This window comes from Canis lupus, chromosome 5, assembly GCF_048164855.1.
Source record: "Canis lupus baileyi chromosome 5, mCanLup2.hap1, whole genome shotgun sequence".
In the NCBI taxonomy this organism is placed as follows: domain Eukaryota; kingdom Metazoa; phylum Chordata; class Mammalia; order Carnivora; family Canidae; genus Canis; species Canis lupus.
In genome coordinates, this window is record NC_132842.1 from 53,029,986 (window position 1) to 53,051,717 (window position 21,732).

General features: G+C 42.7%; 1 protein-coding gene across 1 annotated transcript in view; it reads left to right on the forward strand.

Moving 5' to 3' along the window:
• The window catches only part of MAST4 (microtubule associated serine/threonine kinase family member 4), a 538,667-nt gene that overhangs the window by 255,276 nt on the left and 261,659 nt on the right, over positions 1 to 21,732 (forward strand). The window lies entirely within an intron of this gene.

The following is a 21,732-nucleotide window of genomic DNA, read 5'->3' on the forward strand; positions in this document are numbered from 1 at the left end:
GGAAAGTTGTGTGGCAGCCCGGAATGGAGGGAGTGTGACCTGAGGTCGATGTGCAAGGTATGCCCTTGACGTGACCCTCCGTGACGGGATATGCACAGGCTTTGAGGTCAGGCAGATGTGCAAGAGCTGTGGGACCAAGAAGTCTCTTCTTTCGGCATCAGCACGCCGGGGGCATGACATTACCTCCCTCATTAAGAAGGTGGTTGTCCTAAAATAACCTGGTGTGGCTAATCCATGGAGTAATAACGCTGTTTGGGGGAGTCAGCTGGAAGTTCTTAGTTAACCTAGGCAGGGTCTGCCCTGTGACCTCGACATCTCCATCTGGAAAAAGTGGCCTGTGTCCAAGGACGTGTGCACAGATGCTTCTGGCAGCACTGTTGGTGTTCCAGAAAGTTTAGGGTTACTGTGGATGTAGGCAGTTGAGAGAGTGACTGGGAAAGTAGGGTGGATGGCTTCCTGTAATGTCCAGCAGATAGAAGCAGCCGCCTGGGTTGGAGGTGGGGGACCCACAGCAATGAGGGCAGAGCCTAAAACATGTCTCTGTGTGAAAACAAGGTTAAAAATTCAGTTCTACAGTACCACACTTTTATCATCAATTAAAAATACAGGCACACCAGGGGCACCTGGGTGGCTCTGTCGGGTAAGCATCTGACTCTTGGTCTCAGCCCAGGTCTTGATCTCAGGGTCGTGTGTTCAAACCCCATGTTGGGTTCCATGCTGGGCATGGAGCCTACTTAAAAAAAAAATACGTGCACACAATAAAATTGACATTTTCCAGGAGTTCATGCAAATAGCTAGATATCCATCTGGGGCCTTAGAAAGGTCGCTTGGCACAGAAATGGAAAGTATTGTCGAGTATGTAAGCCGACAGGTGGAGTCCTGTGCTCTGGGCCGAGCGGTGTGATTAACTCTGTCCCATCCCCTACCCTCGAATCTCCCCAAGCAAGAACACGTAGGCCAGGAGACAGGTTAGAAGGGAGACGCACGTGCGGCCAGAGCACAAGCAGCCTGGTGTGAGGGAGATTTAGCTGATGCTTATGCAGCCCGGGCATGTGCCCCATGTGGTCCCAGGTCCTTGACACACCGGACCAACCCCTGTATCCCTCACGACGACCTTGGGGGGTAGTACTTGGCAGGCGAGGAAGTGGAAGCAGGGTGAGGTTCAGTCGCCTGCACGAGATCACACAGCCAGGAAAACAGGAGGCCACATTCAAGCCCGGTCAGCCTGGCTTGGGCTCCCTGTTCTTCACCAAGAAGCCTTGCTGCCTCGTGATGGGTATAACTGAAGTGGGGAGGGAGGGATAGACGCTTCCCCCCACGTGATGCCCTTGGCACATGCCTGGCACTTGCAGCTGCGTGGACAAGTGTGTTTTTTTTTTTAAATTGCTTATGTTTGGTATGTCCACGTGTGCAATACTTTTTATTAAAGTATGATACACATTCAGAAGTATGCAGCTCGGTGAATATCCACAAACTGAACAGTCCTGGGCAACCAGCAAAGCACCCCCAGATCGAGAAACAGAACAGGATGGGCCACCTGCTACACAAAAGCTTTTGTCATTTTTACTGGGCCCTCAGTTATGGTGGCTGCAGAGCAGAATCGTGCAACCTATGAGCCTTCAAAAGCAAAACACAAGAGAAATATAACACGTTCCAAAACGTGTCACTGCAGCTATTGGATGTTTCCAAAGAATAGGGAAAAACAAAACAAAAACAAAAACCCTACCTCTTCATTGATTTGACCACAGTTAGTTGCTTCTGTTAAGACCGGCTGAGGGGCGTAGACGACTCACGAAGGAAAGCAGAGGAGGCTCTCCCTGAATTTAAGGCGACCTCCTGTTGACGAGAGCAGAGCACACACTGAGCAGCCGGTGTCAGATATGAATAGATGGGTAAAGGCCTCTGTGGTTTGGATCCTAAGGAAAGCCTTGCAACAGGGGGATGAAGGCTCTTCTCCCTTCTCCCCTCTCCCCTCTTAGGGTTGGTGGTTGTTGTTGTTTTTACCTCTACTGGGCAACTGTCTTTGAAGTTCATTCTCACTCAACTCATGGGCCCCAATTGACAGGGCACAGCTAGGACAGCAGACATCACACCCAGAGCCTAACGTCTTCCCGCATTACGAATGATGGATTGCCTTTCTTCATGGCCAAGAAGAAGCCTTTGTTGAATTTGGGGACCACACTCCTATGGCGCTCTTCTGCTTGGCAGCCTGTGCAGGATTGTTCTCTGCCTTTGGCAGGACTGCCTGGAAAGTTCCCGAACCTTGTGCAGGTTCCTGAGCCGAGTACAAGGGGAAGCCAGGATGCAGACCCGGTTACTCCCTGTACATAGCCTCTGTGTCAGGTGCTTTGTCAGCACCAGCTTTAGAAAGAGGGGCTGTGCCTCTTTCCTAGGGGATGCCCTAGACCAGCCAGTATTTCTCAGGGTTCACAAGGAAGGCAGCCCCTCTCCTGAAGGGGATCATCTTTTTGCCTCAAGTGTCAGATGCATCCTTTGTCTTACCTACCACCCTCTTCCACCTGGTAATACGCTACCCTCAATCTCTGTACTGCTGCGAAGCTGTCGGAAAAGTGTTTTATTCTCCTTATCGTTCCTAAGCGTGTTTCTCCTGATTTATAACGATTTGGACTTCAGTAGAATTCCACACTCCTAACATTTCAACCAAAGAATTGGCAAAAGGTGCCCCCCTTTTTTTGTCAGCCTAACATCTTTCTACATAGACACAGAGGGTAATTTTAAGGAAAGGGGATTCCAATTGCTTCTTCTCTGTGATGCTGTCTACAAGGTGTGATGTCAATCCAGCACTAAAGCATTAAAAATGGCAGTGCTACAACGTGCCTTTTGGAATTCAGTTCCAGTAGAATATGCTTACTGTCCATTTTGTAGTCAGGCTCTGGGATTTAGTGCCATGATTTGAAGGTGAGTACAGCCTGTGGCCTTCTGAAGAATTCCTACCTGGTCTTTTAAAAACACATTTTTACTGAGATGTAACACATATTTTAAGCTTGCTGTTGCCCCACAGATCTTAGATACTCATTCTTCTTCTGTAGGAGTAACACCTCACTACAACGTTCAGATGTCTGTGAACACATGGACTATACCCATGTAACAACCCCCCAGACCACAAAAAACCCAGCTTTGGCAACATCTCAGAAGACCCCTTGTTGCAATTTTCAGAGCGTTTTAGGTTTCTCTTTTTTGTTTTCAGAATCTCATGGCTTTCCTGACACTGTTTTCCAACAGCTGATTTATTATCCAGTAAGTGGTATTTGGTTTTGTTTGCCTTTGTTTTTTGTTTGTTTTGCTTTTTTGTTTTGTTTTTTAAGAAAAGGGTAGGATTGGGCTTCAAAGCACAGGTAAAAAGTAGAAAAAACTTGTAAAGACCACAATCACCGTGGCTTTCAGAATTTCGGTTGCTATAATTTCTTCTTGAAGTCTGTTTGACTGTTGCGGCTGAAAACATTAAGGAGGAAAAAGTAGTTGGGCCCGTGGCTCCTCTCAAACACAGATTCTTATGGCATGATCTTTTTCCTTTTTTTTTTTTTTCTTTCCAGCTGGCAAAGGTTAAGTAAGCATAGGTGCCTTGCATGGTGTGTAGCTCAGCATCTTTTACCCTTAGGTGGATCCCCACCCATCCAAAGGCTTTAAAAAAGTCATAAATTACATTTTGTTGACTTTTCTCAGAGTCATCAGAGTATCAGAGTTGTGCTTGCCAAAGATGTGTATAACAGGTAATTGGACAAAATGAGATTAGCAATTTATTTGGAGGAAGGGTGGAAGAAATCTTTTTAATTTAGAGGTAAAAAGGTCACAGAGTGGGTTAAGTACAGGTTACCCAATTTGGCTCTAGATTTAAGAGGAAGTACTGAAATCATCCCTTTGCCCTCAAGGATTTCGGTATCCTGTGTGCCTCTATAACCCCCTTAGCCATCAGGCAGAAAGAAAAACAGATCAAAACATAAACAGCGACTCTGGAAAAGTAATTTAGACATTTAGCTGGGCTACTCTTATCTTGCCTGGGGATTCTGCTACTCCTGGTAGGGTTTTGGAGGGAGTTTGTTTCGTCACAGTACTTGGGTAGAGCATCCTCAACAGCTGGACACACTTGCTGGCTGATGCTCACTGACTATGATTATTTTGGTAGCTGGACTGCTTATATAGATAACTCTATTGCCTATGTTCACATTTTTACGTTAATTTTTTGGGAGCAGCATACCCTTGCCATTCCCACACTCATATTTACCTGCTTCCCACCTAAAAAAGAGATTTCACTGTGATGTACCCAAGTATGGCTTTCTCTGTGTTTATTTTGCTCAGGAGTCACAGAGCCTCTTGGATCTGTGGATGGATGCCTTCCATCATTTTTTTTTTTTTTTTTGGAAGTCCTAAGTCAGTGTCTTTTCAATTGAATATATCTTCTACCTCATTTTCTCTCTTCTCTTTCTAGGACTTAGTGTATACCCATGTAAGCTGTTTTATACTGTCTCCTGGGTCTTAGATACACGTTTTAGCTTTTGGCTTTGTTTTGTTGAGCTTCTCCTGGTGATTCATTTTGGAAAATATCTGTCATTTTCACTTAAACTTTCCTTTGCTTTGCCCAGTCAGCTGGTAAGTCCATTTCATTCTGGCATCCTGTCTTTCAGTCTCTCTTTTCCCTTTTGTTCTTCATTATAACTGCAGTTTTTACCTCTATACAGAAATGTCCTATGTCTGCATGTTGTCACGCATGTTTTCAACTGTATCCTTTAGCATAGTTATCTTTAAGTCTTAGTCTGATAACACCCAGATCTTGGTTATCTGTGCATCTGTTTACACTGCCCATTTCTCTTCTTATCTGTGGGTCACAGCAGTACCCAGACCTAGCTCAGGTGAATAGTGCAGTGACTCAGCACCCATGCTCAAGTGGTGTGACATAGAAGAGACACACTTTCCCTGGACCTAAATACTGTGCACCTCACTTTCTACTGATTTATTCAAAATGTTTGACCTCCTCAAAATTAGGGACTTCCAAAGAAGCAAAATCTCCTATTTCTCAGATTTCCTTTTCCACTTGGGATATAGACAGTGACAAGAGACTGTTGCTATTACCTTAACAATCAAAACCAGCAAGGTGGGCTAAAATACTGTAGTTAAAAAAAATAAATAAATTAAAAAGCCATGGGCATAAGTAAACCTAAAAAGAAAAGCAAATTCCAGAGAGTGATACACTCTTGATGCAAGAGGCCCATGGCTAGCTCTCAACCACAGTGAAATGGCGAGGCAGGGAGGAAACAGCCAAACTCCCACTTTTCGTTTCTCATTTTCCTTTATCTCTTCATTCATGTTGTTGAGAGTAATGGTGTCTTGTGACTGCCTACATCCTAAATAGAAATCCAAGGCCCAGAAACAGGAAATATGTTCAGGGAGATCAGGAAATCTACCAGTAGTGAAAAGAGAATAAAGATAAGTCTTGGCCATTGATAACTAGGGGCCCAGCTCTATTATGCCATTGCTGTTATAAACACACGGATGTAGTAATAATTTTTGTTTACTGGGTTTGTCTACATGAACTCTAGGCCTATGGAATACTGGTGTTTTTATGCTTTGTGTTTAATTCTTTAGAGATCTCATCATTGGGATGCACTAGGGGTTGGTTTGTATAGCTCTTGTGTTCAGTCTCCTCTTGGATTAGATGCACTGTCTTGCAAGGTGTTGTAGGGGACACTTGATTGAATTACAGCATAGGTCACCTAGCTGTTCCATCGTTGTACAATACAAGACTGTGAAATTCACAGTGACTGAATATTATGAAGCAGTAGCCTGGTCTCTGCTTTTCTTATGGTCATCCTACCATTGTACTAAAATGAGGGCTCAGTGAAACATGCATTTCTCAAAGCATGTTCTATGCACATGCCTTGAGTGGGGTTTCCCCACACAGTGTTCCATGGACGCATTATTTTAGGGAGCACTGCTGACTGTGCCCCTTGCTCTGGTTAGGTTAAGTGCTACTCATGGGAAAAATCCAGCATCAAGTAAGTGCTCTGCCCTTGTAATGATGTGCTGATCCAGCTTACTTGAATACAGAACCTTTTGTCAAGGAACTTTTTTTTCTGGTCAAGCGATACCCACTAACCAAGTTCTTTGGGAAATGTGAAATTATGTGGGCCCTGTTGCTCTTTATTTCAAGGACTGTGAATAATTCATATTGACTGCCATTCTGTACACCTGGAAAACCTCTTCCCCACTGCTCTCCGATAAGCAGGCTTTCATTTTTGGAGGAAAGAAGAGCTCTAACCCAGAAGGCTCTCCGACGACAGCATTATTGTTTAGAGTTTCCTACTTACAACAGTGTGAATGTTGTAGTGCTATGTCATTGTAGGGTGTACTGGTCTCGGCTGCCTAACTTGTCCAAGGACTGTCCTAGTTTGCCAGTCTAAGAAAATAAGCTAGGTCAGCTGTCATATCCCTCTAAATGAAAAAAGACAGCTAGCTGCCTGGACTGCAATTGGAAGGAAAGGTCAATCAATATATTACCTTTCCTTCGGTGTGTTCTTGCCTGCCGGCTGAGTTGTGCCTTCTCAGTAGTGGTGGTAATGCCTTCTGCTAAATTTTATTTTAACCTTGCAAATAGGTTAAAGGAAGGGCACAGTTAATAACGTCTTACTCTTAGACACGTCTGAGCATATTATTTGGGCTGAATCTTGGCCCCCACCCATCCCCCTCGCCCCAAGCCCGGCTCTGTCTTGTTTAGATGGAGAGTTATGCAGGTAGCTGGTCTTATTTATTGTGGGAATTTCTCCTAGAGCTTGGTCATGCTCTTGCACAAACAGAATGCAAACATTTTTTTGTGATTTTTGACAGTAGCTGGGGATCTATGTGGAATAGGGGTTTTTTCAAAACATTTCTCCGTCAATATGTTTACTCTCCTTCACCAGCCATGCAGTGTGACACGGTGCATCACCAACACTTGAAATAGACTGCAACAGGAGGTCAGAATGGAGCATAGATTTTCCAACACAGCATGTTAGATGAAATGATTTTGTGTACTTTGAAGTGGAAAATTCAATCAGAATTTTCCACACTTTTTAGTTAAAGCAACACTGTTACTTATTGATGAAAGGTAGACTGAGAAAAATACAGAATGCAGAGTCAACAACACATTGAGCATTATTCCTGGTCAGAGCAAGAAATACCTTTTCATTTGTAATTTAATGAAAACTTACACATGGTAAAAAAAAAAGAGTCTGCTTAAAATATGCACAATAGAATGCTTGGAACATATGCTGACTCGTTTAGCATGTGCGTGGATAAAAATGGAATCTGGCTTTTTAAGGAAGTTTGGTTTCCATTGAGATGGACTTCATGCTTGATACATGGCATTTACAACTGCCTAGGTGATCTGTTTTGGCTTAGTCTTAAAGGAGCAGAGCTCATTTGGAAAGCACCTGAGAGTATCAATAAGCAATGCAAAGATGGACTCTTTAACCTTTCATTTAAGCAGGCTCAGAGACTATTTAAATTTATCACTGGATTTTATCTGTCCTTTGGTGCACAGAAGATACATCAGCATAACTACCTATTATGTAGATGGACACTTTATACTTTTAAATTGCCAAACCTTAAGGTTGCCATGTCAGATTTGTGCATGAATATTTAAAATAGAATAATCACCCAATTTTAGCCTGCTCGATGTATGCCAGTCACTTTTCTAGGTACTTTATGTGTGTTATTTCACTGAATCCTCACAGTAACACCAGGAGCTATTATTACCTATAATTTCAGTGAGAAGAGAGAGCCACAGAGAAGTTAAGTACTTGCCCAAAGAACATACTCCTAGCTAGTTTTTTTTTAATGTATTTGAGACACACACAAAGAGAGAGAGAGAGAGAGCAGGGGGAGGGGCCAAGGGAGAGGGAGACAAGCAGACTCCCAGCTGTGCAGGGAGTTTGGTGCAAGGCTTGATCTCAGGGCCCTGAGATCATGACCTGAGTTGAAATCAGTTGTGGGATACTTAACCGACTGAGTCACCCAGGTGCCCCTCCTAGGCCAGTATTCTGATCCCTTCTGGCTGGTTGCCTCTCTGAGGCACATTCATCCTGCTGAGCCTGGGCTTGTGTGGGTTATCAGCTTGCTTCAATCAGCATATAGCATTCAACACAGAGGATTTTTATATGTACATTCTTTCTTTAAAAGAGACCTATAATCTCTTCGGTGTGGAATCTATAAAAACCCAAACTTGAAAAAAAAAACAGAAGAGTGGTGGTTACTGGGGAGCTGAGAGTATGAAGAGTTGTGGTTTGAGTACATCCTTGAAACCGATGGATAAATAAGTCCTGGACAGCTAATATACAGTGCAGGGCTTATAGACCATGAGACTGTATTATAAACATGGAACAGGCTGGGAGACTGGATCTTAATTGTTCCTCCCACCAGAGGAAATAGTAGGTACAGGACACAATAGAATGTGGCAACCATATTGCAATATGAGGTATCAAGTCCATGTGTTGCACAGCTTAAAGATGTCCTATGTCAATTTTATCTCAATAAAAAAAGATCAAATTCCTTTACAGTCTGTCTTACTTAGGTACTGTTTTTTGCTGTTGTTGTTCAGATAAATAATTCAGCGTAATTAAGTTTATTTTTTTAAAAACTAGCATTTAACAGTGATAGAACCCTTTATAAGCATTAGTGTAAATTCATGTGGCTTCGAAAGATAGTTCAACTGCCTGTAACTATGTTCTCTTTAATGATCTAAAGTTAATTCCCCCTCTTTGTTCGTGATCTTGTATAGTCAGGTTTTTTTTTTTTTAAAGATTTATACACTGTAGTTTCTGTTGAGATAAGGATATGACTATTTCAATATCCTACACATATGTCTTGTCAGCTTTTACTGTTATTGTTGTTTGCTTTCATTCAATAGACGGTGAGTCCAAAATTAACTGTCAGTTTCAGGTTTCCAAGGTAGTCCAGTGTAACCCATCATGAGAACACAAAGCTTCTGTGTGATATAATAAGCATATCAATACAGTAAGGTCTATTATGCTTCTGATTTTTCAGAGGAAGAACCTAATTAATGTAGTACAAACTAAAGTGGAAACCACTTAAGTTCACCCCTGAATTACAAATGGTGACATTCGCATATTATAAAGGGAAAATCTTCCTTCTTGGAAATTGCTTTATTTTTTCAGTCAACAAAAATGAGAGGCCACCGTACGAAAACTTTCTTAGGTCTCAAATTTAAACATGTAGTCCTCGTGATCCAAAAAACATCACAAGGGATCACTTTGACTTTGAGAGAAGGATTCTATCTTTGCAATGAGAACAGAATTCAATCTTTGGGAAGAAGCAATTAAAAACCCAAAGCCTTTTATTGCTTTTGATGCTTAAAAAAAAAAAAAAGGCGAAAACTTCACTGCACTGTAATATTTTCTGCTAATTAACTGTCACAAATGTGATGCCGTTACGTTTGGAGTCTCTTTGGTTAACTTCAAAGTCATTAACACACACTGTGCAGCCCTCCCAAATCTGTTTTGAAAAAAGGAACCACGTCGACGGATCTGTAATCAATGTTGTCAAAGTTTTGGTTTCTCGTAGAATCTAATCTTAATTGAAAGAACATTTGGTCATTTTCTCTGGGTAACGAACACCAGCCCTTCTAGTGCTCATAGTTGATGGTGCCCAGGTTGTCTTGACACCTCATGTGCCTTTGGATACACTGCTCCAAAGGTGACTTGGAAAGTTCAGTATGAGCTCTTTTTGGAGAGTATCAGGAATATACTTAACTGTAAATAACACTAATAGTTTAAACAAATAAGGATTTATTACATCTCACATAAAAATGTTCACCAGTTGAACATTGGAACAGTCCACGGCTGATAGACTATGGAAACGAGGTCAGTTAGCCTTCCCTGGTCTTTGCTCTGCTGTCCTTAACATGAGGTCTCTGACCTTGAGCAAATCACAGTATAACTTTTCCAAAACTCAGTTTCCTCTCTGAAAAAACATGGTGGTCACGCTTTCTGTAATTGCAGGGCTGGAGTGAGTCTTTGGGGAAATCCCGTATGAGAAAACATGAAGCTCAGTGCCCAGCACTTGGTTGGTGGCACTGAGGCAGCAGGCACGGCAGGGCCGGTTTTCGTGGTGGTTACACAGGGGATGGTGTGAAGTAGGAAATAGGAGATACCTTACCTCATGTTCATCAGTCTTGGGGCTCCCAATTCCAGCATCTTCTATTATTTGAAAGAGCACACTGGGGGAAATAATTTTAAAAGTCACATACCGTACCCTTTAACAAATAGGACCTATTACTTACTAAGTAAAATATATCCCCTGCAAGCCAATTGTTTATTTTTTTCTGTGACCTCTTCACAATAAATTTCAGTACCATTAAAGGCTTAAGTCACATTATTGATTATTTGAATATGTGTGTCATTAATCTTCCATCACCCTCGTACATTTTATATGTACATTTTAAGTGTCGTCTTTTGCATTTAGATGGAGAAGAGTGTCAGAAGAAAGCAGGCTTGTGGGTATTAGCTTCATTCGGCACTTCAAGAGCTCCCTGGAGCTGATTTGCCAGTAAATTTCTACACTAAAATGGGCTTTCAGAAGAGTGACTGCTAGATAAACTCTAAGGTGTCCTTAGTAAATAAAAATGATTAATCTCGGCTGAATAAATTCTCTATCACTGGTCTGATAGTCTCATCCAATTCTGATTCCTGGTTCTATAAAAAGCCCTTTTCTTTTTGTATTAAGGCTGTCCGTAATTTTAATGGAACCTGTGAATTATTATCTGATTTTTAAGAATTGGTTCATAAAAGGATATTGATTCTTTGAATTAAGGGCAGTTGAAATATTGTTTATGGGCAAACTGGTCTCCTTTGATCGAACCTGGAAGCTACTGTCAAGAAAACTTATCTTCAATTGGTGTTAGGTACACTTTTTAAAAAATGACCACAACTCTTTATAATTGCCTCTGGATCGGACAGTGACGTGAGTGTGGGAATGCCAGGGGGCCAAGAGGTAAAAGTGAAGATCCATTAAGCAGGGTTCTTTCTAATTGCTTAATTTTTATTTCCAGTCATAGATATGTTTTCCCGGGTAATGAGAAGATTCTAAAATCAAATAAGGCTTTTGAACATTGAAGTTGTTTGCCAGCTACTGTTCTATTGAAGAATCCTATAGATTTCTACTGATCCTAAGAGGTGTCTCATATCCACTGTATTAACTAGCTTTTTAGAAGCTTATGAACATTGTAGCTTTTATTGATTCCAGGGAATTGTACCCAACAATAAGCAATAAAAGTCGATGGTAACTTTCTTCCCATATAGGGGTGTGCGGATCAATATTTTGAATTTACTATAATTTGCGGGTAATGGATGGAAGAACTGAAAAAATTGCCAAGCTTGGTGGGGCACAGCTGTGCAGTGTTGCCTTTTTATCTAAGCTCACCATAGGTCACAGGCTTCCCCGAGTAACAAGAAGCCTAGTTAAGTGGCAAGGCCGATACACGTATTTATCAAGATCTTCAAAATAACTCTTCTAAGGGGCAAAAAGAAAATCACAAAACTTGTCCACAGTGATCTTAGTTTTATAGTCCTGAAGGATCTCCAAACTTGCACTTGTCTTAAAGGCAATTAAAATTCGAAAGGTCTAGGCTTTTGTGTTTGATCTTCTGCTACAAGCATTTTCCTGATGATTAGGAAGTGTGTGACTTCGCTGAAGCCCAATTGGGCTTCACATCTTCCAGGTGGTTCCAGAACAGTGGCCGAGTTCCACATTGAGAGAGGAGGAGGAGGAGGAGGGGTGGAGAGGTGTTTTGTGCTTCTTTGATCTCCCCTGTTTCTGTGGTTCTCGGAGCTCTTCTCAAGTGCCCCAGGTGCCTTGTCTAATGTGAGTAGTGTGCTCACAGAGCTCTAGCGGACGGTTAGGGACCTCTCGTGTTGGAGACCTGGGCTAAATGCAGGGCCCGTATTCTCATTCATCTTCTTTTTTTTTTTTTTTTTTTTTTTTTTATTTTTTTTCATTCATCTTCTTAATACCTTGGGGCAGAAATTGTCATATCCTCATTTTATAATTCAGGAGACTGAGTCCCAGACACGGTAAGGAAAATTTTCAAGGACGCTTTCTAGCCTTGACTTGTATTAGAATACACGCATCTGTGAATCTAGAGCTCGTCTATTTGATCACTGTGAAGTATACAATTAGCTTAAATGAGGCTTTTTTTTTTTTTTTTCTTCTTAGCCTGAAGTTTGGTTGATTCTAGTATGTTCTCTTGTTTGGCCTCTTTTGTTGTGAAGGACTGTGGCTCCTCTAATTGGATCAAAAGGAGTTTCTTTAATTTTGACAAGGACACGCTTTCTCTTGAAAGAAGTAGTCCTTTGTTCTGAGAGGACAAAATGAGTACATAAAATAAAATTGCACCGTGCCGGAAGCTACTAACCCTGGGGAAATAGATGCCCTTTGCTTAGTATACAGTAAGCACTCAGCGAACTGGAGCTGTTGCAGATGTAAGTACTGGCTGTTCCTCAGCACCCCATGTAGGGAAGTGTAGACGCTGACTTTGAAGTAGGTTTCCCTTATATAATACCGAATTGGAAGGCAGTCCGGTTACAAATACCTGCTTCCCAAGCTTGATTTTTCGAAATCAGGGGTCTAACATGTTAGGAAACGTCAGGAACCATCATAATCGGCTGCTAGAGGAAGCTTGTTTCATTTGTTCATTTACTTGGACTTAGCCAGATATTTGACTCATTACACTTTGTCTACTTTCAAAGGTCTGCGTTACAAGTAACGTGTTTTTAGGGCTTGACTTCAAATACAAGCGGTGTGTAAGAAACAATTTGTGTGAAATTTGCTTAGAAAGAGCAGCCAGACTCTGTAGCACCCCTTTCTGGGAGTAACTGCCAGCGTGTTGTCCACTCTGAACGCTGCTTGGTGGCCTCCATGAGGTGGGGTCCTGGGACAGACAGACCCTTGGTGAGCATGAAAAATAATTAAACTGCTTTGGACTCTGGCTGATGCGTGTTCAGAGTGCGGCTAAGCCATTCCCCAGCTCTGCGACCTTCTGTGAGCTCCTCGACCTGCCTGTGTCTTGGTTCCGTGGAGGGGAAATGCTGCCGAGGAGGGGACGAGGGGACGTCCGTCACACAGCAGATGCGAGATGCTGCTCTTCAGTGGATGGAGGCAGATGAGCTTAGTGAAGAAGAAACGCTTCTACCCTGTGTGTACAAACCGTAACGTGGAAAAGGGGGTTTGTGATGACTGATGTCACTTTCAGGTAAGGGAGACCCAGGTGCTGACCCCAGGTGCTGGCCCTTGCCCTTACCTTACACTGGAACTTGATCTCCTGTTCCTGCCCATCAGGGACCCTGTGGTCTCACTTAAATGGTTTTTCTGTCCCCTCGTCCATTCCTTCTGAAAGGTTCTCTGTGCTTTTGGATGGCCCTGTTTTCCTGATCTCTGCGGCACCCTGCCCTTAGCTCCTGAGGTTCTAAATGTTCCCATTAGTTAAGCATTTATTTTCCACACTTTGCGGATCCTGTACACATTAAATGTCTTGAATCTGCTCCTCTCTGACCCCCTCGCCGCCTCTTCCTTGGTCCCTACTCCACCACACTTCACAGGCAACTTTGCCAACCACGTAATTCCTTTCCTGTTTGTCCTAAGCCGTCTGATACCCTGGTGGCAGAGTGATCCTTTTTAGATGCAGATCTGACCCATCTTTTTCTCCTCTTTAAAATACTACAAATATTTCTCCTCTTTAAAATTTTAGAGGAGCTCCCTGTTGCCTGAAAGGGGGGCTCTTCCAAACACTTTGTGATTTAACCCTGTCTCTGCCTCCACATTCTCGTCCTGTTGTGATTTAACCCTGTCTCTGCCTCCACATTCTCGTCCTGTTGGCAGACAGGACCTTCTACCTTTTTCCTTCCGCCTTCTTTTTCCTTTTTCCCTCTCCCTTCAGTGTCCAGCCATTTCAGGCTTATTAAGAGCTCTGTACTGTCTCACTCCATCCTACCTTGCTGTGTCTCTTCTCTTTTCTGGAATACCTCTTCTCTTACCCACTCCTGGGGATGCCTTAAGCCAACTCCCAGATGCTGCTGAAGAAAAACCAGGTGCAAGTAGTAGGTCACTGGAGAATACTTGAACTGCAAGGAACAGAAGACACAAGTTAAACTGGTTCCAACGGTAAAGGGAATCGACTGGCTCATGTATCGTGTATGAAGTCATCACCCAAGACCCAGTTTCTAGTCATCTGTCTTCTCTGCCACCTTCCGTGTCTGTCTCCCCCAGCCATTAGCTTCTTGGGGTTAACGCTCCTTCTTTCTTGCTAGCTCTCTTGGAAGGTGGAGGGAGTTCTTTCCTTGGATCCTGGAAGAAACATTGTTCTGCATCTTCCTTTCCCCAAATTGAATCACATGCCATCTTTGAACCCACTTACTTTGGCCCAACCTAGTGAACTTTGTCATTAGTGTCACTTAACCTGAGCTAAGTCTTGAGGTCAAGTGTAGTGTTGGGTCCGCCAGGTTTTTGTTAGCACAAAGAACAGGTGGGTGGTTGGGTGATAAGCAGTACTGACCCTCTTTACAGAAAACTGATGACCTCCTCCTGTGGTACTTATCGGATACTTGAAAAAGGCCTCTATTCCGGGTTTTTCAACATTCAGTTTTGTAGCAAATGAAGCCCTTTATCCCTGGGACCCGGCACAGCACCTCCCACAATGGCCCTTATTAAAAACTACATGATACAATAAAAGACCCCCGTTTGCTTGCTTTGGTCCCTACGTGCGCCCCTTGGCTTCACCCTTGGCAGAAGAATGTGATTTATGTGTTTCTGAAATTACAGACCTCCAAGTAAATGGCTTCACTTTGACTTTGCTCTTCTTTAAAAGGTACCTGTTCACAACCAGTACCTTTCTTCTTCTTCAGAGGAAAGGCTGTCCTCTTTTGTTATTAATTCCAGCCCTCTCTGCATGTGTACTCATTCAGACCCCCTCTCAGTGCCTCACATCACCACCACTCTGCCCCCTGTCTGACATTTTCACAGTGCGTTGTAGGGAGATGAATTGGAACTGGATGACCCTGGTTCAGATTTTGCTACCAGCATCTCCTGGCTTTGTGTCCATGGGCAATTGCTAGTCTCCCCTGGGCTCCCAATGGGAAAACGTGGTGAGTGTCCTGTCAGGTGATTATGTTATAAAATTTCTTAGACTGAGTTTTTGAGAAGAATGTACAAAACCAAAAGAGACAGCTAGCCACATTGTGACTTAGAAACCTTGTCTGTAGAAAGAGCCTGTGAGCCTAGTGCCAAGTCATGAGGATGATAGCTGATTGCTTGGGTTCAAAGCCAAACCTGGCAAGAAAGCAGGATGGTAACCACTTTCTTCTGTTACTAAAAGAAAGCGAGTATGTGGTTTTGATCAAGGAAAGTTGATAGGAAATTTCACCCAGCGAGCATTTTGTGTATACCTTTTCTGGTTGATTTTGTTGAACTTTGCTACCACAAATAAATACATGTAAGCGTTTATGGATACAAAAATAGAATGAAACCGAACCTGGAAGAAAGGGACGATCCTTTGAGATTCTCCACCCATCTCACATTCCCCCTGGGGGATTTTAGTCATGCTTTATAGGTTGAATGGGATGAATGCCCAAAGCTATCTGTAGAGGTCTACCTGCTGCTTTTCCAGCTTTACTAGCTTTACTCTACAGGATTTTGATGCAGAAAACCAAGTACTTGATGGGCCGCTGTAGCGTTGCTTGAACATAAGCTGCTGTTAATCACAGCTCTAATTCTAACCCAAGTGTCACATAGTGTGAGCTCAACTGATCTGTGCTTCTGCCCTCACAAGGGACACTCAGAGATGGAGGCCAGAAAAAAGGGAACAAAATCACTTCTTCAGGGGATCCGATTCCCAGATGAATCTATACTCCTAGCTTACTTTACACCCTGCGGGGTAGAGGGAGCTCCACTAGACCTTCCCTTGCCCTCATACTTGCAAAGGAAATAACCAAAAGCCTAAAAATAAAAAGCTCCCTATTGTAATGAGTGCCAGAAAACTAATATATCTCATAAAGGAAAAAGTCCAAAGACAAATGGTTTATGCATACTCATTGTCCTTAAGGGGACTTAAAAATACTGGGGCCACCCGGGTGGCTTAGTTGGTTGAGTGTTCCATGCTTGGCTTCCACTCAGGTCATGATCCCAGGGTCGTGGGATCAAGCCCTTGCCCCGGTGTAGAGCCTGGCTTAAGATTCTCTCTCTCCCTCCCTCCCTCTTCCTTTGCCCAACCCCCACCTCATGCAACTCATGTGCGTGCTTTCTCTAAATAAATACATACATACATGCATACTAACCTCCACTAAACAAGTTACACAAACCACTCTCCCTCTAGATCTCCAGGGGTGGGGTTCAGGCATCCATATTTTTAAAAGCTCCCTGGGTGATATTAATGTGTAGCCTGGCTGCGTTCAGAACCACCGCATCTCCTTTTATTTTCTCTCCACTGTCAGCATTTCACATTTGAGTTAAACTGCATAATCTCATAGCTGGTGGCACCTTTTCTTGTGTGCGTAGGCATTTCCCCAGCTAGCTTTTAAATCAGTCATATCTTGTGTCCTCCTCAGGTGCCCCTAACAGTGCCTGATACGTTGCCCCACATCTTGGTTCTTTGAACCCTCTCCCTAAAATTAATGGTTTGTCTGTACGTGCAGAGTGCTTGTACTGCTCAGTGATCTAGTGAGCTTATGAATGACTAGTTCTCCCAGTGTGCTGGTGAAGGGATCTCGTATTCTTCTGTTACTTAAAGAAAGCGAGTATGTGGCTTTGATCAAGGAAAATTGATAGGAAAACCCAGCGAGCATTTTGTGTATACCTTTTCTGGTTGAGGCAGAGACCCAGGTGTGATCACCCTAATACTCAGAGGGAATGGGAACCTGCCAGGAGTGATGAGGGAAAGGTACACAGGTAGTTAAGATATACTCCCTGGAGGTTGGGCTTGAGTTGAGCATTCAGTTATGGAGATGTCTTAACTGAGGGTGTCCCTGTTTTCTGGGGTTTAATTTCCTGGTTCCTGGGCACCTGACTTAGTGGTTGAGCATCTGCCTTTGGCTCAGGTCGTGATCCCAGGATCGAGTTCCGCATCAAGCTCCCCTGCATGTGTGTCTGCCTCTCTCTCTGTGTCTCTCGTGAATAAATAAATAAAATCTGTAAAAAAATTTGTTTCCCTGGTTCCTATTTTCTGATCTTGTCTGTGCTTCCATCTTGTCACCTGTGTGAGAACTGGTGTCTACGGAATCTATTGTTTTTATTTGCATTTTTTATTTGTAGCCTTACTCAATTTCTTTTATTATCAAGAACCCCGATGGCTGCATTGTGCAATGTAGCATTTAACAACAAGTAGCAAGATTCTCGCCGCCTGCAGATTTTAAATGTTGTGGTGCCCATGACCTTGCATAAACGTGCACTTCTTTCTTTTCTTCTTGTTCTTTTCCTGTCTCAACCAGCCCATGGCTTTATCTACCATCTTAAAGGGTCATAAAGCTCCAAAGTCTATATATTCAGCCCCAATGTCTTCCCTGAATCCAGGCTAATAGAAGTCCACCCACCTATTCGGAAATTTCTGTTTGGGATCCTTAGAGTCCTCTTGGATGAAACGTGTCCAAACAAAACTGTTCTGCCCTCAAACTGTATTTGCTCAGAGAGAAAACTTGAGACCCTTCCTTGATTTCTCTCCTATTCCACATCTGGTTCTTTTATAGGCTCTATAAAAATGTTTTTCAACTTGGCTGTCTTCGTGGATGGGCCTACCCAAGTAGGTTCACATAGATTATAGAATCTCCTAAAAATTAAGATTAAATGTTTCCTTAAAATAAGCTTAGAATATTTAGATATTTGTTTCTTCATCCCTTCCATCCTCCCCCAGTTTTACTTTTCTCCCTACCTCTGTCTCTTCTGTGTGAGAAAGAACTTTTTTAGATTTTTTGAAATGATTTTAAATTTACAGAAAAGTTTTAAGACCTTTGAGAGAATTTCTCTATACTTTCCCACTATGTTAATATCTTTTCTTTTTAAGAATTTTTATTTATTTGAGAGAGATAATAATTTTATTTATTTATTTGGGAGGGAGAGGGAGAAACAGGCCCTCTATTGAGCAGGGAGCCTGATGCGGGGCTCGATCCCAGCACCCAGAGATCATAACCTGAGCTAAAGGCAGATACTTAACCAACTGATCCACCCAGGTGCCCCATCCACTATGTTAATGTCTTATATAGTCTTAATTTATTTGTCAGAACTATTAAATTAACATCGGTACTTATATTAACTGAATTCAGACTATTTGGACATCAGCAGGTTTTCCATTAACAGCCTTTTAATGATACAGAACCCACCTCAGGATCCTACACTGATTGTGTTTCGTCATCATCTTTCCCTTCTTCAATCTCTGGCGGTTTATCACATGTTCCCTGTTTTTTACATTCCTGGCAATTTTAAAGAGTACTGATCAGTTCTCTGGAATGACCCTCAACAAGGGTTTGCGTGATGTTTTTTCATGATTAGACTGGACTTACGGATTTTTAGAAAGAAAACCGGAGAGGTGAGGCCTCTTCTCATCACTTCACTTCAGGGGCACGTGATAGCAACAAGACTTATCAGGTGGCCTTAACCTTGATCACTTGGTTAAGACCTTGTCTGTCAGGCTTCTCTCCTGGAAAGTTGTTATTTTTCCCTTTCTCTGTTCGATTTTTGGAAGCAAGTCACTAAATCCAGCCCAGTCTCAGGGGGGAAGAGAATTAAGTTCCACCTCTTAGAGAGGGGGTACCTACGTATATTATTTGTAACATATTCAAATCTCCTTTCTCTTTCCAATTACAAAATGACCCATCAGTTAAAAAGAATAGCTCAAAGATTGCCCGAATATATGTGGCCATATCGTTTTATTTGTGGATGTAAAACTATTAAATACTTACTAAATAGTATATATATTTTAAATTACCATTGTGGAAATTGCTTGTCCATATTAAACACTGCAGATTTCCTCTCTTGCCTTCATGAATAAGACAAGTTATTTTCTCCCTTCAAGGCCAAGGTTGGCCAGGGGAAAGAGGCAGAGTCATTTGTGAGGGCTCTTTTGTTCCTGGATTCTCTGGGAATTCTCTGACTGGATTTGAGGGACCCTTGTTTGTCCACACTCTTACCCAGGAATCACAAGAAAGTGACAGTGTTCTCAGACAAAATTAGCTTTGCTTCACCCTTGTTTTCAGCGAACATTCATGCTAGCAGCACTCTTATTAGAAAGGGGGGCAGAGGAAATCCTATTGTCCAGTGAGTAATGCTACACAGCGATCCTAACAAAATGTTAGAAGTCACTGAGAAATCAGAATTGGTGAAAACCACTTTAAAAACCTTAATGTTCTTAAAGGTATCCTTAGGAGTTTCTTTAATCCTGTGATGATTACTGATTCCTTATTGTTTAGTTCAGGTTGACACTTCCTGTCCTTTTTTCTCTCTGCCCCACTCTTCTTCCTTCCCCTGATTCTTACCTGATGCTGAATTATTAGCGCATGTTCCAGAAAGACTAAGCGGAAGCTCTGGTTTATGACTCGGACCAATAGTACATGTCTTGTCTAATTATCTAAGTATGTGCTAGTGACCTTAACCTGACATTAAGAAAACGAAATGAAGACGCATCCACAGTGTACCACGGGGGCTTCGGCAGTAAACGCCGTGATGATGCTCATTTACTTCAGGGCGGGTGCAGATTGATGAGCGTGTGGTCCCCATGCATGAGCCACCCTTGCTCGTTCTGCAGGAGCAGAATCCTCCTGGCATCTGCAGCCGCTCTTCACTAGGTCTTGGCCACAGCACATTCATTTCTCTCACTTTATTACCATCACATCTGATTCCAATTTGCTACCAAATTGAGTTTCCAGTCCCGAGTCTGACATTCAGACCGTCGGGTGGATTAGCTCCTTCAGCTGGGTTAGCGTGGAAGCTTCAGGTCAGTTGACAGTGGCCGATTAAATGTCCCCTGCCCCTCATCCTGGCGCCTCAGCTGCCGTCCCGGGGAGCGGCAGGGCCGGGTTACCCGGCGTAACCTTTCTTCTTGTTTGGAACTCATCACGCTAGACCTATTGGAAGGACCTCTGATTAAAAACAGAGTTACAGAGTTGGTTTTTATCCGTTATCTTGCTGTTTCAGCAGGTTTGGGTTTTTTTTCCCCCCCCTCGGAGCAGAGCAGTAGCTTATAGTTGGGTCATTTGGTGGAATGTGATTGATTGGACTATTTGGGGATCATTCATTTGGGCCCTTGCCTCTTGCATCCTCTGAGTGATCTATTTGCATATGAAGTTGAAATAATACCTGACTTACTCTGTTATTGATGATAACCCATCAGCCCAGCCTCCTTTTCTTTCTGTGCTGCTATCAGATCAACTTCCAGGACCTCAGTGTTTTCCTGCGCTCTAGGCCTCTGCGGTGCAGCGGGGCTTCCGTGATTCCTTTCTGATAGACATAGTCTGGTGAACGATTACTTCTAGGGAGTTCTTCTATTCCTTTTCTTTTTTCTTTTTTTAAAGATTTTAAATATTTATTAGAGCGCACGCATGAGTGGGAGGGGCAGAGGGAGAGGGAGAAGCAGGCTCCCCCCTGAGCAGGGAGCCTGAAATAGAGTGGGGTCCCTTGATCCCAGGACCCCTGGATCAGGACCTGAGCCGAAGGCAGACGCTTAACTGACCAAGCCCCCCAGGCCTCCAATCATCTTCTTTTTTTCTTTTTTTCTTTTTTACCTAAATCCAAAACAGATTTCTCCAATTCTTGTCATAACCCAAGATACACATACAGAGAATTACTCGCTGGTTTTCTATTTACATTTCAGTTCCCAAGGCAAACAGTCTTGGTCAGCAGCTTTTCTCTTGTCCTTAGGGGTTTTAGTAAATGAAGGTATATTTATGTTTCACAATCAGGCATCCAAGTTGATTAAACACTGTAATTTCTTGGAGATAATCAAGGATTAGAGGGAAGAAAACGAAACAAAACAAAAATACAGCATTTCACCACTGAATCCTGCAGCCCTTGAGAGGAGGAAGATCTCCTGCTTCTAGGATGGTTCATTGTTTCTTCCTGTAATTAGGCAATGATATGATTATTAGAGCTGCAACAGAATATATTTGCCGGTGAATAAGGTATGTTCTTAGAGTTAAAGCAGCATCCTCCCCTTGGTCTGCTACTTTGAAGGCTCTGTTCTGTAAGCTCTGCTGGAATAAACTGTACTGTTTAGAAGATCTGCGGCCACTGTCTGTGACACACATTTAAGGATCCAGTAAAAATACAGGACAGGAAAGGTGAATGTGGAGCTGAGGGGGAAGTACCTTTCAAAAGATAATGCTCAAGCTCCTGGAAGGCCAAAAAAAAAAAAAAAAAAAAAAAAAGTAATTATGGGAATGAAAAACTAAATTTAGTCAAGTCTTTCAAATTTATACTGTGTTCTTTGGAGTTTAAATAGCCTGATGACTCATGGCTTCCTATTCTTTAATTATTGTTATCAAGTAAGCATCCCTGGGTACCCAGGCTTCTGAAATCTTCAGTCTTGAGCGGAGCTATTTCTGTATCCCTTTTTGTCTGGTTGGTTGGTTGGCTTTTTTGTTTGTTTGTTTTCACAGCCTCCCCTATAGTTAGGCGGATAGTGATCTTAATTTGCGATAAGTGTGAGAGTACCCCCTTTTAAGACTTTAAAGCGCTCTATTAATTGTTGCT